This window comes from Anopheles stephensi, chromosome 3 (genome assembly GCF_013141755.1).
Source record: "Anopheles stephensi strain Indian chromosome 3, UCI_ANSTEP_V1.0, whole genome shotgun sequence".
Classification (NCBI taxonomy): Eukaryota; Metazoa; Arthropoda; class Insecta; order Diptera; family Culicidae; genus Anopheles; species Anopheles stephensi.
In genome coordinates, this window is record NC_050203.1 from 54,611,718 (window position 1) to 54,628,776 (window position 17,059).

At 43.9% G+C, this 17,059-nt stretch overlaps 1 protein-coding gene across 12 annotated transcripts in view; it reads right to left on the reverse strand.

The window, feature by feature from the left end:
- LOC118513378 (mucin-5AC) overlaps positions 1-14,711 on the reverse strand; it is a 182,285-nt gene extending 167,574 nt beyond the window's left edge. For 8 of the 12 annotated variants that reach the window (XM_036059037.1, XM_036059035.1, XM_036059038.1 and 5 more), the window contains exons 1-2: positions 14,643-14,707; positions 11,540-12,105 (exon numbers count right to left, since the gene is read on the reverse strand). The gene's annotated coding sequence lies outside the window, so the exon portion shown is untranslated. Of the gene's footprint in view, positions 1-11,539; positions 12,106-14,556 lie in introns of all 12 variants that reach the window. The other 4 variants (XM_036059036.1, XM_036059028.1, XM_036059030.1 and 1 more) reach the window with 4 other exon arrangements.
- Positions 14,712-17,059: the final 2,348 nt, after the last annotated feature.

Here is a 17,059-nt window from a genome sequence, read left to right on the forward strand (position 1 = left end):
CACTTTGAATTTTGTGGCTGTGATTGTCGTTTTATCTGCGAAGTTCGTTTTTTTTTGTAGAATGTGTGAACGTCTCGCATTATCTTCCAACGCTTTTAATGCTTTTGCCCTCTTAGGTGGTTCTTGGTGGGAAAAGCATTGTGGAAGGTAGAAGTTTTTAAGTAAGTTTAGTTCTTTGTTTAAACTACCAATGACGCGTGATTTTGGACATCAGAAAGAGTAGGATCTGGAACATTGTTCATTAGATAGAGGCTAGATGAAGTAGTAATATTAAGTGCGTAATTAAAATGAAATATTATCTTTTATTATGAATATAATACAAAGGTTGTGTTATATTATTATTTTATACAAACATTGAACAATAAAATATGTCTATACAAGAAAATAAAGACTTGGAGAGGATGTGTTATAGATGGGCCGGTTTGGTGGTACGTTACCAGAGATCAAATCCCATCCAAACCGTCTCCCTATATGCAGGACTGACAGATATCCAATAGATATTAAGGTGAACCTTCCTCTGTTTTAGAAGATGTTGATGACTCCGATCTACTAAGAGATTTTCATGTCCGGTGCATGGCACTGGACCACACAGACGTGAAAGTCCCAAGACTCATATATTCTCATATATTCTGAATGCATCCACCTTAACCAGCTGGTTAATGGTGCGTACAGTCAAATGGCGAGTAAAGTACATCTGCTCTCGTTGCGGCTTATCAGCAAATAAAACCTCACTACTCTTAATAAGCCATCGATTAAGAAAATAACACATGAATTTAACTTTTACTCACTTGAAGCAGCAGCCCGTTTACAGCTGAACGCCTTCTGCCACCTGTTCACTCGCCATCAAAAGCAACCACCGATTGATTGAGCCTTCAATCGGATCAACATTAACCATCTTGCCCGGGGACCATTATCATATTACCCTTCCCAGACTGGCTGAGTAGAAATTTTCCCTATAATGTATGCATCCATCAGCCGCGGTTATTCGCTTGAACGAACAAATTAGAAATTGCCAATCCGCCCAACAAAGCACGATCATCATAATGTCCACAATGGGGGTTTGTTTTTGCATCTGCTACGAATCCACCGATTCCGATTACGAGAGAACGCAGCCCCCATTAGTTTACCATCACTTTCAAGGTAGCGCAAGGTTTGTTGGACGTGCGTAAGATAAGCATTCGCACGCAAAACATGACGAAAGTGGCAAGATGAAGACAGGCACGCAACACCTTAATTGGGGCGCTCGATCGAGCGGCCTAGCACCTTCTCCCGAAACGCATCACTTTCGCCTACCGAACCGTAAACGGGGAAAAATAGCAAAGACTTGAAGGCTTGTTCGACGGAAACGAGGTACGGGTTCTGACTAATTATTTCACTTCTTTCAAAGTTTTCACCCACCGCAAGAAATGATTCGTTCTGCACCGCCTAACCTGCCTGCGTTCTTCTGGGTCTTCCCTACAACTATCCCCTTCGGGGTCGGTCGAGTTGAAACATTAAATCGGCCCGCGTGTGTTCTGTCTTGCGAGCGATTAATTTCGATAGCAAACGTGCGGAAAACTAGAGAAAGGGCGAGAAAACTACCAACAATCAATCCCTGTTCGCCTCAATGGCAGCGTCCGGGCCCCGAACGTTTCTTGGTCCACATTGGCAGCTGATTAATATGCGCAACGCAAACAGCGCCCCAACGCAACAACAACAACAGCACAACATAACCCTTATGCTTGGTTGAGTCGCCTGCGCTTTGGAAGCAGATTCTCATGTTTGCTTCGGCGACGGCCGGACCCTAGCTTGGTCCGGCAAAGACACGCCGGAGATGGTGTTGATTGACCGTAATTGAGCAGAAATCATTGCACCACAGGTTTTGTGTTCGTCTGTGCGTTCGCTACAACCATGGCCAACCGACTAAGGAAGGACCGCACGTTGCTGAGAAGTGCATCTTAGGAAGGCTTAGGAAGAAATAGAGCGACTGAACGGTGGTGGCCTCCCATCACATCTTCCGTTTCTTCGAAAAACCTCAAACTAAAACCTGCTCTGCTTATATCAGCAAAATATCCCAGCACAGCACTTCACTATCCTTTCAAGAGAATCTTTTCCAACCGTACACCATCCCACTGTATTCCTTTAAATTAATCCTTCATTTACACATCCAACAACAGTAATATTTGCTTTTGACATTAGCATCCATTTCGGGGAGTGCTCGAGACACACAATACCTTTTTGCAGTTCGCTAGCTTTCCTTGACGCCGATGATCGCTGCGAACCTTTCGAGAAAAGGGAGTTTTCCTGCTTGGCTCAGCATGTTTTCCGCTTTCTATTATCTAGCAAACCACCGACAAAATGGAGCATCCCTTTAACGGAACGAGAGGACCAATGGCAACCGAAAAACTTCTACCATTGCTACCGGCAACTAAGAAACGGTCACACACACACGCTTCCGAAACCATCCGGCACCATGCTTTTAGCAGTGATTATTTCGCCTGCCTACAGCCCTTCTAACCCGAGGGCGGAATTGATGTGTGCGTCAGCAATGAGCAATCGTAATGCAAAGTGATGAAGAAATTAACCTCACATTTCAACGCTCCTCCACGTGGTGCGTGGTGCGTACAAGACGTATTGTTTAACTGGGGGGAGAGAATACCCGGGAGGGGAGGTTGGAACATTATCATGCATGTCTATCTGCAAATGAAGGGGGGGCAGGGAAAATGGGAAATTCGGAGGAGGCGAGGAGGAGTAAAAACGTTGATAACAAACCCGTCAGCAGAAAGAAGGGGAAAACGTTCGCTTTGCTTTCCGCTTCGTTACATCCTTGCGTTGTAAATCCTTGCACACAGGGGTAGCAATACTCGGTCGGTAAAATGGAAAGCCCGACCCAGGGCGAGAAGTGGCATAAAGCAAAACAAACAGCATGTAAAAACATAACCGCCCGCGATGCATCATCCCCGGTGAGTTGTGTGGGTTCGTTGCAAAAGCCATCCCAAAGAGGGTGAGACATGAAGGAAAATAAAGAAATCACGCAACACAAGATATCCGTTTGTATCGGTTTGTGCTGTGCTGAAGAAGAGGAACAAAACAAGGGAAAACTCTAAAAATACCCCCGTGAAAACTCGAGGGACACACACATACATAAGATGGAAGAATATTTTCCCAAAGCACACACGATTTAAGAACGCTGATTTCTCGCTGATGAGTTGCTGATCGTCCTAATAAGATTGGAACGACGTTGCACGTGTTTGCGGTGGATTAAACTCTCTCCACACCACAATCCATCGAGCTTTATCGTGAGGCCAGGACGGGGGGTTCCAACAGAAGAAACGATGGCTTAGTGACGTTGTGCAGTCAACGATTTTTATCATAACTACCACGAGAAGCGGAAAGAACCAATCAGGCAAAAGTAAAATGTTGGTAAAAATGGATACGACTGTCGTCACCCTTTATTTTGCGGGAAGACAGACAGTGCGACAAACAGCGGGACAAAAGGGAAAAACTTTTTCGCAAACAACTTAACCACAATTTGTGATTGGCACGTGCATGACTATCCCGTCCCGACCGGATGCTGTCTATCGGTGAAAAAGCCACTACAAAAAAAAACAGCACAAGAAAACAGATTTTTCATCCCGAGTGTGTGTGTCTCTCTCTATCTCTCGTAAAAAATACAAGAAATCGAAACGAAAATCCCGCGCGGTCTTTGTTTTGCATTTTAATTGGCCATGAGCATAATGAATCGCATTAATACGCCATTACACATCGAGCCGGGCATGGTGAACACATTATACAACGTGCGTTGATTTTGTTTTACATTTTCATGTTTTTTGCGAGTGTGACCAATTTTGTGTGTGTGTCGTTGGGTCCTTCTGTAGCACAATTCATGTGCACTAGCATAAAACTCGAGCCACCTTCTCGCGTCATCGAGAATAATGCCGATACAGTCGGCAAGTAGAAACATGTTGCACAATCCGTGCACTCCGGGTTTGTGCTTCGGTACAAACTGTGCTCTGGTCGAGTACTTGAGTGAAAGGGCTGCCAATCATGATTAAGGTTGTTAAGGTGAAAAGGTTTACATTTGATAGTTGAACGGGTTCAGGATAGGGTTGTGGGATGTGGGTGCAGTCACAAAACGAAGGGAGGCTTTCTGTGTGGGTGAGGAATTTAATTTCCAGATCGGTTTGAGTGCACCACCCCATTGACATGCGGTATGCTTCATTTAATGAAGTTAAATCACTTATCACTGTTTTATGCAACACATAACGATTAATGACAATGGGCAGAACGGAACTATAGCTGATGAACTGATTAATTGTATATATGAGTACCGAGATTATGCGCGACTCTTTCAATAACGTGGAAGCTTCCTATTCACGTTTGTAAATCACGGTAATAAACGCATGCTAAAAAGCTTCTTCTTCTTCTGTGGCACTACAACCTCGAGAGGTCTCGGCCTGCCATTTCTGGCTTTCTGTGACTTAATTTTACCCGTAGAAAAGTAGTCAGCCTTTCGTACGGGTTGCTAAAAAGCACTAAGGTAATAATGATCAGTAAAGTTGATATTTTTATTTAAAAAGGAAAACATGCAACATGCTATATGCAACTCAACTGAAGTTTGTTAATAACGTACACTAAGACAACATAAGTGGGGTAAAACTTGCGAAGTTATCAACGTCAAACGTTCTACCAAGAAAGGTAAATCAAGGAATAGCAGGTAAAACAAGATCAGACCACAGATGACATGTGATGGGACGCTGGGCAGTTGACAGGAGGTAGAGGCGCAGGGAGGTAGACATTCCTTACAGTACATTGGTGAATTATTGAAGTATCATTTCAAAGAACAGCTAAAACCTACGTAAGTAGATGATGACTCCATAAGTACTGCCAGCAAGCAAGCAAACTGAAGAACAACCAGGCGTCACAAAGGTAGTAGCCGAAGTGATATGAAATGGATGTGCGGAACTCAAACTATTGCTGAGGTATGGGAGAGAAGCGATTTTGGTGAAATAGAAAGCTAGAATGTATGAAACTTCAAGGCTTTAACACCACTCAAAAAATCTGAGAGAAGATGGCAGAGCACCTGCAATGTTATGCTACCATATTTATAATGACTTCAAACCGCATATGACATCATAGTCAGGGTAAAGTCTTACGACACAATTATATAATTACCACCCTGAATTATTGAATGTCAATGACCAACATAAGCTGTTAGGACTCTCAGGACTCTTTGCAAGGACCAGCGAGATCAGTTTACTTCAACCTGGGGTCAGAGAGAGCTATAAGAGACTGGGAGATGCAAGTCAAATGTCACAAACATTAAAGACATCTTTAACCTTATAAACAGCAGAAGCTAACAAAACGATCGAGCGAGCGACAAACAACTTGTGGATCTTAGTTATTTATGGCGTAGAATTAAATAACATAGTATAAACATGGTACAAATACTATGTAGGTAGTGTTGTACTGACACAAATCTATTCAGTAAGGTTGTTTTTCTAATACTCTACGTTATGCTTCCCATCATCACCCCGGTCCAGTCCAAAAACACGCATAGTCGTGCGTTACCGTCGTGAATACATCTCATGTGGATCTTCAAATTCGTTTGTTGAAACATCACTCGACTCAAGACATTTATCGAATTAATCCGTACGCCCGTAATAAATCTTTCCTATCGTTATCTTACTACTTGTCAGCCCTAATTACTGGCCGACAGAGAGTGTTCAGCATTTTGTTTCCTGTAGCGCATTTCAACCGTTCTATCTCGCATTTCCCATAAAAACTACAACAAACGAAAACACACCACTGCAAGAAGCTGATCATAAATTTGGCGCTGGCGCGAGTGAGAGCAACTAAAGTAGGCCCGCAGATACAATCAATCTATTCCTGGGCGTTCATTCGATCTTTTACGATCATGCACCGGTAAGGAACGCGCAGCTTAACAAGCGTTGCCCAGCATGGGGGCGCTGGGAAAAGGGAATTACGAAATCCATCCATTTCGGTATTTTGGTTTCATCTTTCATCAAATTCAAGCGCTTCATTCGCTCCTTTCTAGCATTCACCAACGCGTGCCCATAAACTCCCACTGACACTAATAGTGGGCCAAGTGAGAGAAAAAGAAAAGGCCACGAAGAAATAAAACTCGCCCCAACGGATCCGCTTTAGCCGTTTTCCGAGCCGGGCACAATATGGGCACGATTTTATGTTACGAAACCTTTGTGGCATTTGTCGTTTGGCCGGCTGGCCGGGCTACGGTCGCCCGCACCGTGAATGTAATTGTTTGCCGGCTGCTCGATTGCTTTATACCTTCGTGCCCGATACTCCTTCCACAGGTTCTTGGTTCCTAATCGCCCAATTTATGCTTCCCCGGTTCGATTGTAAGCACGGCGATTCAGATTTTGATCGTGAATCGTGTGATGAGAAAGCAGATGACACCACATCACATGGGCACTTTCATCACACGGCCAGCGCGATGTGACCCTTTCCCATGACCGATGCAATAGCGTGGAAGTCAATTTGTTTTTCAATTCAGAAGTAAACATTTGACGGTGGGAAACGATTCAATGCATTTGTTCCCCACCCCCCAAAAGGCACACGGTGCTATAAGCTATTAACTTTGCGTCACACACTGACACCCTTCAGGCAGGGTGAATGTGGTGTTGTGACAAATTTTACGCTCCTGGCATTACAGAGGTCGCGTGCCAGTGTGACAAGGGAAAAAGCGAGAAGGAAGCAGAAACAGATTTGTCTCCGTGCGCTTACCCTCGGCCCACTGTGCCGTATCAAAAGGCGAAGAAAACTCCAAATGCAAGCAGACGACACGTTTCACTCATAATGCATCCCGCAGCTGCAGCAGAGAAGAGAAATAAGGTCCCAACATTAAAAATAGTCCCGCTTCTTGTGTGCACCACACGTAGGAGGTAACAGCTGAGCTGGCTAGGGAAGATGACCATGGCTATGGCTTACAGGTCTTCCCCAACGATTCTTGAACGGTTCGATCGTAAGGGCGTAGTGAAGAACATAATGATACCGAACGATGAAACACGATGCGTTAAATGTCGCGCTATTTAGAGGGAAGCGATTGGGTTGAGGTGGAACGGTCACTGGACACAGTCTGCTATAAATTTATGCTGTGAAGCGTGGTTCACCCACCCACGCTCGTTCGTCCAACGCTTACCCACGATTGCCCTTCGACTCACGGTGATGTTCGTAACGACGGCAAACTAACTGGCAGGGGTTGTCGGTAAATGGCACTGCATCTATTTACAAGCCGGTGCCCTTCAAGGTGCTCCGAGCGTGCAACGATATACGCAAAAATGTGTCTCAATGTCATCGGTGAAGGTATTGCACAGATATCGGCAAAATTGTAACTAGGTAGGATTATTACTATTTTAACACAAGACACCAATTTTTTTTTTTATGAATGACAAAAGCATTTTTCTATTCTTATGGATTTCAAATAAAGAAGAATGTTGAGAGGGATGCAACAATTAAAAAATCGAAAAATAACTGCCGGAAAATATGGAGTCTATGGTACATCTACTCAATGTGGAAGACACACCTGGCATTTACAGGCTGAATATTTTGATGTTTATATGTCGTAAGAAAGATAATAAATGAGAAATTATACAAATTCAATCCAACTGTCTGTATCAAACAAAATAAATATCATTTGGATAGTCGAGGTCCCAATCCAACAACTGTTAGAGCGATTTATCAAATACCTCATCTGGCCCATTTGGATAATAGTGTGCTGATCACTGGTCTAAAGTTACATTTTATATTATTTAATTCAAGAGCTAAATTTACTCATGTATGGTACAGCAAACAATGTTTCTTTTTTCAAGAATAAATGAGGCTTTCGTATTCCAAATTTGATTAACTAGAGGAAGTTTCTTCATTACCTGAAAAAAATATTTTAATATACAAGCGAATATACCGTCGTACGAAGACTGTTAGTCCATAGACTCTCTCTCTTTACGGGGGAACGGTCCGGCTGAGATTTGAACCGCGGGTCCTGTCATATAAAGACCGGCGACGATGTCGACGATAATCAAAACATATTACAGCTTTATATGCTAGAATCTACTAAAGATAATTAAAACCATATCATCAAAATATGCAATAATTAATATGTTTTTGTCCAATGTGTCTGTCCCAGCAGTCAAGCAAAATATAAAGTGACGTTAATGCAAACCGTCACCCTACCATGTTAAACCTGACGACGGCATGTTAAAACAATATCGCATATTACGTGCGGCTTTGACAAAGGCTATGTTGATAAAATCGTAATTATAGAATTATTGAATGTTTTCTTTTTTTTCAAAATGGCAATCCAAATCATACACGCCGACAACGGACGCACTCTCCGTTAACGGTGTTGTACTTCCGCGGTCACCATTTGTTTGTTTGCTGGCTTTTACGTCCGTTCACTTGTGTTTCGATAAAAATCACCGACAAACGCGTGATGATGTCACGCCGAAGTCATCGAGACGTACCCCAAACCTGCTCGTTTGGATAATTTTCTAGAAATTCTTTTCGACCTGCCAACCGCTCGGAAGACACTTGCCTGCAGGTTGAAGGAACCACCTTTTAGTGACTACAAGATCGTCGCCTACACAAGTTCCATTTGGATATGTGTTTGGTACATTACATGACTCATCAATTCTGCACCTAGGTTGTTTTTTTGTTATTGTTGTGTTAAAGTACGTGCAATTAGATTGTTGTTTTAACTTGTTGTTCAATTTTTTTTTGTCCAGATTGATTACAAGAGTAATACTTGCCAAACAAACCACTTCTGACCCATTGCGCCAAGATAGGACACTCAACCGTACAACACTATTCATTCGCTTCCCAACATTAGGAAAAGAAACGATCGTTTACTTCACGTATCCGCCCATACCTAGAAGCAATAGCAGACATCTCGCCATCGCCTCGCCACCAACGAGCGCGCCCAACTTGAAGCGCCTTTCAAAAGAGCCCCGGTATAAGCGACCAAAAAAACCCACGCGATCCTCAACCGTCTCCAAACCCTCCCACACACGGTTGCAGCTGCAAATCTTAACCGCGTCGGCCGCGTATCTATTCAACCGAAAGTGTACCAGCGTGAGCGTCTTGGCTCACTTTCAATCAAACGAACACCGTTGTCGTTGTGCCCTTTCTGGCCGGTTAGAGCCTCCGAGAAGGAGAAGGTTTTTGCTGCTTGCGGTTATGTCGCTCGTTGATAAGTACCCGCACCCTCGTGTTCCTGCTGTACGGACGTCACTTACACGTTACTTACTTTCCGCAGCGGACCACCTTAAACTAGACTGAAATTAAAGTTTCTATGTAGTTTGCGGAATTGGAATGGTTTGGTTTGGTTTGGGGGGAGCAAAGAAAAGCAACCCCGGGCACGGAAAGCCGACAGGGAAAGGGTTTACGATGGAGTGGCAAACCATCGCATTCGGTGCAGGATTAGATTCAGGTCAATCGAACGCGCCATGATTGAACTATCCGGTGAAAAGATACACACACATAAAGAACGAACCGCGCACCAGTGAAAGGGAGGTTCGCTGGAGGAAAATCCGACGCGCGTTGGTTGGAGAGAAAATATTGAAACGCTTGCGATTAAGCGATCGTTCATAGCCGAGTTTCTGTGCTCCAGATATTTATTTTGACTCTGGCTGCTGCTTTTCCGCGGGCCCAACAGGCAGCAACGAAACCGCACCGCACCAAGAAGCCCAACACAAAAAAATGGCCAATTTGAGGTTACGCCAGTCGGATTGGCGGCGGAACTTCGTGGGCCGGTTCGGTTTGCAGAAAATGATACGATATCGTGACGCTTTAAATTAGCTACAATTTTTATGTTTATTTTAATGTTACTATCGCTGCCGTTTGATAGTGAGGTACAGGCCAATCATCTTCTGCAATCTCCGAGGCACCACCAATTTGTAGATCGTGGTTTGGCCGGGGAGGGTTGTTATTTGCGGCGCCAATCGGAAGACGTTCTGTTGTTACCGACCAATTATCATTGAAATGAATATTTATGTTTAGGCTAATGTTTGGAAGTTTGTGCGATGGTGATGCAATAAACAGAATGGCTCGGTTTTGGGGGGGTTCAAGGTCTTGAGCGGAATTGGATTACACAGTTTTATGTGGGGCGTTAAACAATTGCGTTTAATTGTTTGATTGATCTTTCGGTGTAATTATGTTGGCGGACCCTGTGAAAGTATAACGTTATCTAGTGAACAATGTTGAAGATAAAGCGTAGGAAAAACATCAAACTACTGTGATTTTGTGGTTATCCGGAAAAGGTTGCATACTCAAAATGCACTCAAGAATTTTCTTTAGTCTAATAAAATCTTGAACATGATTTTGCATTCTTGGAGAACATAGATGGAACTTTAAAATAAATTTCAAAAAAATAGGACTGTCGAAAGAATTGCATTAAGCAATTTCCTGTGTGTGTATTTCCGTATCGTTATGTAAATCCGAATTTTAGTCTCCAGAATGGGGCCCAGTGGTTGATGCAACAGCAGCAGCACCGGTCTTCATACGGCAAGACCGGGGTTTCAAATCCCATCTGGACCGTTCCCCCGTAGTGAGGACTGTCTATCCAACTACATGGTATCTTTAAGTATAGTAAGCCAGAAAGGACAGTCATGACCTAAGAGGTCGTTAGTCCAAAGAAGAAGAAGATGAAGAAGAAGAAGTCTCCAGATGTGAATATGACTCCATATACGATAAACAAAGGGTTCTAGTTTATACAGTTAGTACAGTTAACAGTATAGTAGCTCTGAAATGTTGTCCTAAAAGTTCATTACCTCTGACAATTTTATCTGAATCAAAGAAGTTAATATTATATAAAATAGACGAAGCAGGCGCTGTCCTGCTTATAATCTTTTTAAAATCTATCTAATCTATCTGTTCCGTAAATTTTCTGTGCCATAACGATTCTAAAGGGGTATAATCAAATTCAAGGGCTACTAGGGGCTAGTAGTGCCAAGCCAAGAGCTCTCGAGGTTGTAGCGCCAGAGAGAAAAAAGAACGATCCTATTTTTAATACTGAATTACTAGTCCGATCAGAAAAAACGTTCAACCGGTAGAGGAGGTAGGCCTTCAAACGGCAAGGCCGGATTTCAAATCCCTTTCGGGTTGTCTCCCCTTACACAGGATTGACAGAACTGATAGGCTCATACCTCTACAGTTTGTAGTGCCAAAGATGAAGCAGCAGTACGGTAAGTAATCCGACCAGGAAAAGAAGATTCGAGCAAAATAAATATCAATGAAGTATCTTTCTAGTATTTTTTGAATATTTTATGCATCCATTCTATCTTGTTGTAAAAAGAGAAGAGACTATGATATCAAAATAAATATCTCTTAGTATGTCTTATGTATCATTTGTGTATTCGTCATGGTTCCAAGCACAGTTAAATATGAAATTAGCTTATTAAAAACTATAATATTCCAAATGGTAATTTTACAAACAAGCTTCATAACTGTACATGTTTTCATTCTTAACAAACAGTGGTAGTTAAAAATAATGGGAAAAAAAATAATTGAAAATACTTCAACCTACCTGTTTGTAGTGAAGCGATCTCCTTTCCACCTTTGAAGCAGCTTTCCACGCTTTTCTTCTGGTCAAGTGCTTTTCCTTATTTCTTCACAATTTTTGGCGACACTTTTCTTGCACTGCACAGAACATTCCGTAAGCTACGACACCTTAAATTACACTCGATACCATATATCACACCGCGAAAGGATCTGTAGCAGCTGGATAGAATACACTTTATTCAAGCACTGGGCACACTTGAGCTTGGTGTAACTTTTTTACATTCAAAATTTTCAGAACAATACAATATATTTACAGAATGCCTTGATCGACACTTGGAACTAGATTTTAGAATCACTCACACACACACACTTTGACACACACACACAATCACACTCGCGCACAAAAATACACAGTTGGTTTCGTTATGCTGATGTTGGGCGCAAAAAATTCCACTCCTCAAAAACACGGCTTAGTTATTTTTTTGCTTTCCTTCCTCGCTACACTTTTACGTGACACACTGACACTTTTTTGTTTGCGGTTTTGGAAATCATTCAACAGCACTCCGAGCTCGATCGACGCATCAAACGGAACTGAGAAAGGGTGGTGAACGAAGGGGAAAATGATATGTAATGACATTCCGAAACCGAAAAACCCGTTACGGAAACCGTCACACGGAAGCAGATTGGGTCGCATTGGCTGGCGGGATGTGTGTTCCCCCCGTGTTGACACTTTTAATTATATTTCACGACACCTCGCGGCTGGCTAGCTGGTGGCTGATTATTGCCGCCCTTGAAGAGTGTGACATGGAATGGAACAGCTGGTTTCGATGTTGCCGTGCACCGGCGCCAACAGCTTGTTCGAGAGGATTACTACATTTGGAACAGACAGACACGTACGAGCTTTGTGTTGGAGCGCCACTTCCTGTCTGTCCGGTTAACTGTTCATCCGCGCAACATCTTCCGTCCGTTTCGGAAATCATTATGAAATCACCAGCTGATAAATTGGACCCACATTTTAGGAGGTTCTCTCGACCTATCTCTCTCTGTCTATAATTATCGAGTGGCGAACCGGATTTTTAGACAACACAAGATGATGATGGATTGCAACTGTAATCTGGCGTAAACAAAAATTCAAGATAGCATTGGCCGCTCACGATTTGACAGCTTGTGTCAGTGGTGTAAACGTCAGCTGATTTCGACCTAATCACGCTCCGGACACCGATGGAACATTGATGAGAGGATGGGAGATTAGCCTTGGATGGGTGCTATAAAGTTTCATAATCAGTCAAACACAGAACAGCGAGCGGGATGCGTGCTTTAAATTCGCCCAAAACTCCCAAAACTACCAAGAAGAGAAGCAATCTCCCACAGCCGGTAACAAAAGGCGATTCGTGAGGTTCGCAGGAGCTCCAAGTGCCCTTTATGCCCAAAACTCATAGAAGAGGAAGAGAAAAACAAAAGATCCTTTTTAACCGTACTTCAACCTTCAACACACACCCACTGCACAATGCCGGGCTGCGGACATAATACACTTGATCCAAGCGAGTATTGTGAGGCCCTGTGGAAAGTACCGCGCAGACACACGCACACTCTACCGTACTATTGTACACGCGTAATTCCGTACTCTGCTCTAGCTCGTGTCCGCCCAAGGAAGGGTGTGAAGGTGACAAAACTTCAATGAAATCAATGAACGCCAGCTTCCCGGTCCCGGAACATCACATGCGCACGGGCGCGTCCTTTTGCTCTTTGGTTTGCGTACCACACTGCTGCGAGAGAAAAACTCGAGAGGAAAATGCGTTTCCTTTCCGTAGTGGAGTTCGTACCAACGCTACAAACAACCGAAATAAAAAAACACCCTTCGGCAAAAGTGGGATCCCTCGCCCGAAAAAGCGGAAGGACCGGATCCAATGCAGGCGCTGTCTCACGGGGGGTAAAGCAGGAAGTTGTGGAACGGAAGAGGATTGCGGGACGAAAGGAGGACGAGAGGGTGCTTTAAAGAGCAGAAATGCTGGAAAACGTGTGCAGCAAACAAAAAAGCATTTAGGGGAATTTCCCTCACTGGAAAGACAAAATTTTGAGGGAAAATTTAAAAATAGACGTAGCAGTCGTAGAATCGCTTGCAAATTCCTGTGTCATGTTTCGTTCGGTTAAATAAATTTTCTCGTAATTTGCGTAATTCACGACCAATAGCTTCCTGTATTATCAGGATACGCGCGTAAGAATTTTTGCGCTACTCCCGTAGGAGAGTCACAACAAATACGCATTCTCCATTTCCGGAAGAGAGCGTTTTGTGCAAAAGTAATTGAAGGAAAAGAAATATTCGCAACGAACAGACGAATCTCCACAAAACACACGCAGGATGCCATGCACGTTCCAGTGATCTCTCTCTCTGTCTCTCTCCGGTAGCAGCTTCCGTGTCGCTCAGGGTCACCGGTGAGTTTGATGACGTTTTTTTTTACTGGTTTCGAAGCGTAGGGCGGGCGCAAAGTGGAGCACAAGAGATTTTGTTTTGAAAAATACCCAGTTTGACACATCTGTCAGACTAGACTTGCAAGGGCAACTACGATGGTAACGAGGATTGCTTGGATTCGGCTGGTACGCACTAGAATTGTTACTTGGAGCTGTATTAGCACACACACCAACGACTGCCGTTTTGGGGATTGTTATTTGGCAGCTGTAGTTTTCGGTGTTTCGGTGCTCTCACAGAAGCATCGGCACTTCACATCACAAACAAAACGCTTTCAGCAGCATTATCACCACATTCTGGTAAGAACAGCACACAGGGCACACTACTTCGGTGTTTACTCATGTTTTCTCACCAGCCAGTACTTGTTGTTCAAGTTCAAACACATCGTAAGACAACAGCAGCTTCCACACCCAGATCAATCATGTTCCCTGGCTGCTGCTACTAGGAGTCTTGCACGTTCTTGCAATTTGTTGCGTGCACACCAAAACAATCTCGTCCCGTGGCAGCGTGAAATGAAGCGGATCGCACTCCATCTCGAGTATTGTTTTGTTTCACACGCATATACACGCACACACCGTTGCCTGCAGGCGCTCCAAATCGGGCACAATAGAACCGAAACAACAGTTGACATGCAGTGCGGCACAACACAACACTTACTTACACACACACACACACTGGGAAAACGGGCACGCGTGCACCTTCTGTACGAACCGAGCTCACAATTCAAACTGAGCACGAGCGCACAATTTGCGGCTCGCGAACCATGGTTGTCAGCACGTGCTGAAGAGAGTCCAGCTGTGTTTTGCTGACAAGCGAGAGAAAGAGAGTTACAGGCGATGTGCTGTTCTCTCTGCTCTGGAACGTGTCAACGGTGAGAGAGTAAATTTGAACTGGCTGGTATTCCGAACGGCGTACCCTACTATCAAAAGTTGTAGTAATATGGGGGATGTGCAATCAAATTTTGCTTTTGATTTTAACTGATTGCTGATAATGAAGCGCGGTAAAAGTATATATTCTCTAAAAGTTTGTAAAAAAGGATAGTGACATGAAAAATTCATTCTAGCAACTTTTTTAGTGAGAGACTTTTGAGTAACGTTTGGATAACTTTAAATTCAAGCACTTACTTATCGCAAGAATTATTCTACACTGAGCACCCTTCCAGTACCGTCTTCTGTCTATGTAAAAGGGTAGCTATTCTGGTGCAATCTATCCATCTCAACTTCAGCCTAGTTCGTCTCTGTCTTAGTAGACGGTCTTAACGCTAACCCAGGCAGGATCGTCCGGTATCACTCTCATAACACGACTAGCTTACTGGAGCCTGATGATTCTTATTCGTAGGATATATTGTACACGTCCTTTCAGCTCTCGGGTAAGTGCGTGTTATATCAACGGCTACTATGACAATATCCTCTGAGGACATCACAATAAAAGGTATATGATTTCCCTATCACCTGAAGCCGTTTCCATATCAACTAGCTTTGTTTGCCATTTCATCTAAGGAGCCTGCCATGAAAATGGATGCTATTGCCTTATCAACTGAGAAACCCTGTATCGTGCAGAATACGACCCCAAAAGTTTCCGCTTCCTAGTCCCACATAAGCCAAGTCCTTGCATTGCGTAAGGTTGAAAAGAAAACAGATAAGACGATAGGTGATATCAAACGGCCCTGAGAGTTTTCCATCCTCTTGACGTAATATGACGTTGGTAATAACCATTCTTACAAACCTGGTAGGCCATTCCTTGTCCAACATGGCACAATTAAAACAGCTTACAGTAACGAATTGCAGACAGCTTCAAATTTTTAATTAACTACATAATCTTAATTTGTGCAAACCCTACCAACGCACTGAGACTCCAACTGCGGAACGATCACGTGCTTCACCGACACATGCCACACGCCGCGCTTGCTATGGGAACGCCCGACGAGCTGGGTGTTGATTGCGGGAGGATGGGAATTAGGTTTACCGGGATTAGGTCACGCGATCGCATACGGCGAGGCAATTTCGGATGTGGTTCGTAGCTGTGACTGGAATGTTGTTTCAAATGGTTGTAATTGCACGATTTGTTGCGATGGCCAGATCTCTTGGGCGATCAGGTGTGGTGTTGTAGTAGCGAATGCAACGTACATAATTAATGCATAAAGTAAGCGCAAATTGTGGCGAATTCTCATGAAATGGTAATTAATTAAGCTATTAAGTGGATTTATTTCGGTTTTTGCGTCGTTAAGCGTGCAGACGAATGACTTTAAGCGTGTCAAAGCGCTGAATGAAACTGTCCAAAAAATAGTTGCTATCAGTCCTTCAAACGTGTCGGGAAATTAATTCGTTCTCCTAAACAAAAGTCTACCATTCGCGCGTCTATTTCCGGTTTCAACAGCACCGCCACGTACGGTGATCCTCTCGTCTGGTGTCAATTGATTGACACCCGGTAAGAACTAATATTGATTCACTTATTATAGAAGCGACCCGCGGGCTCAATCGGATAACTAGCATCAGAAACACTGAAAAGAGCACGATGTGACACAGCGCTGACTGCAGTTTTCCGGCTGTCAAGATGGCATCGGCCGCACACCGATGCGTCCGTGTGATAAGCGTGTGTGTGGCATGCTGCAGTGTGTCTTGCACGGGGCCACAAAGACGCAACGGGAGCTACTTCGCCGTGTCTCGAGTGGCGTACTCGCTACACACTCGGGGTATCTGGTCGCGGTGAATAAGAATAAGCACGATGACGTCGACAGCCAAACCATTTTCCGCTTTTCCCCTCGAGTGCAGTGTTTTGTCTCCGCTGCTGGGCCATGGGCTGGCAATGCAGGCCCATTTTACATCTCGGTTGCGAGAAAGAGACACAAGGGTGATGGGTGGCAAAGTTTTCCACGCCGGTTTCGAGCTTCAAGCCGCTTACAAATTGGTTCTCAACTCATTAGCCCGTACAAGTACGGTTTGTGTGTATGTGTGTTTGTGCCGGCGTGCTAGGGCATGTGTTTGTCACGGTGGGGACAGACTTCCACTCCACAGAAACTGCATCCCAATTTTAGCAGCAACTGCAAAACCTTAAGCTGCAGTGCAACCGGCGATGCAA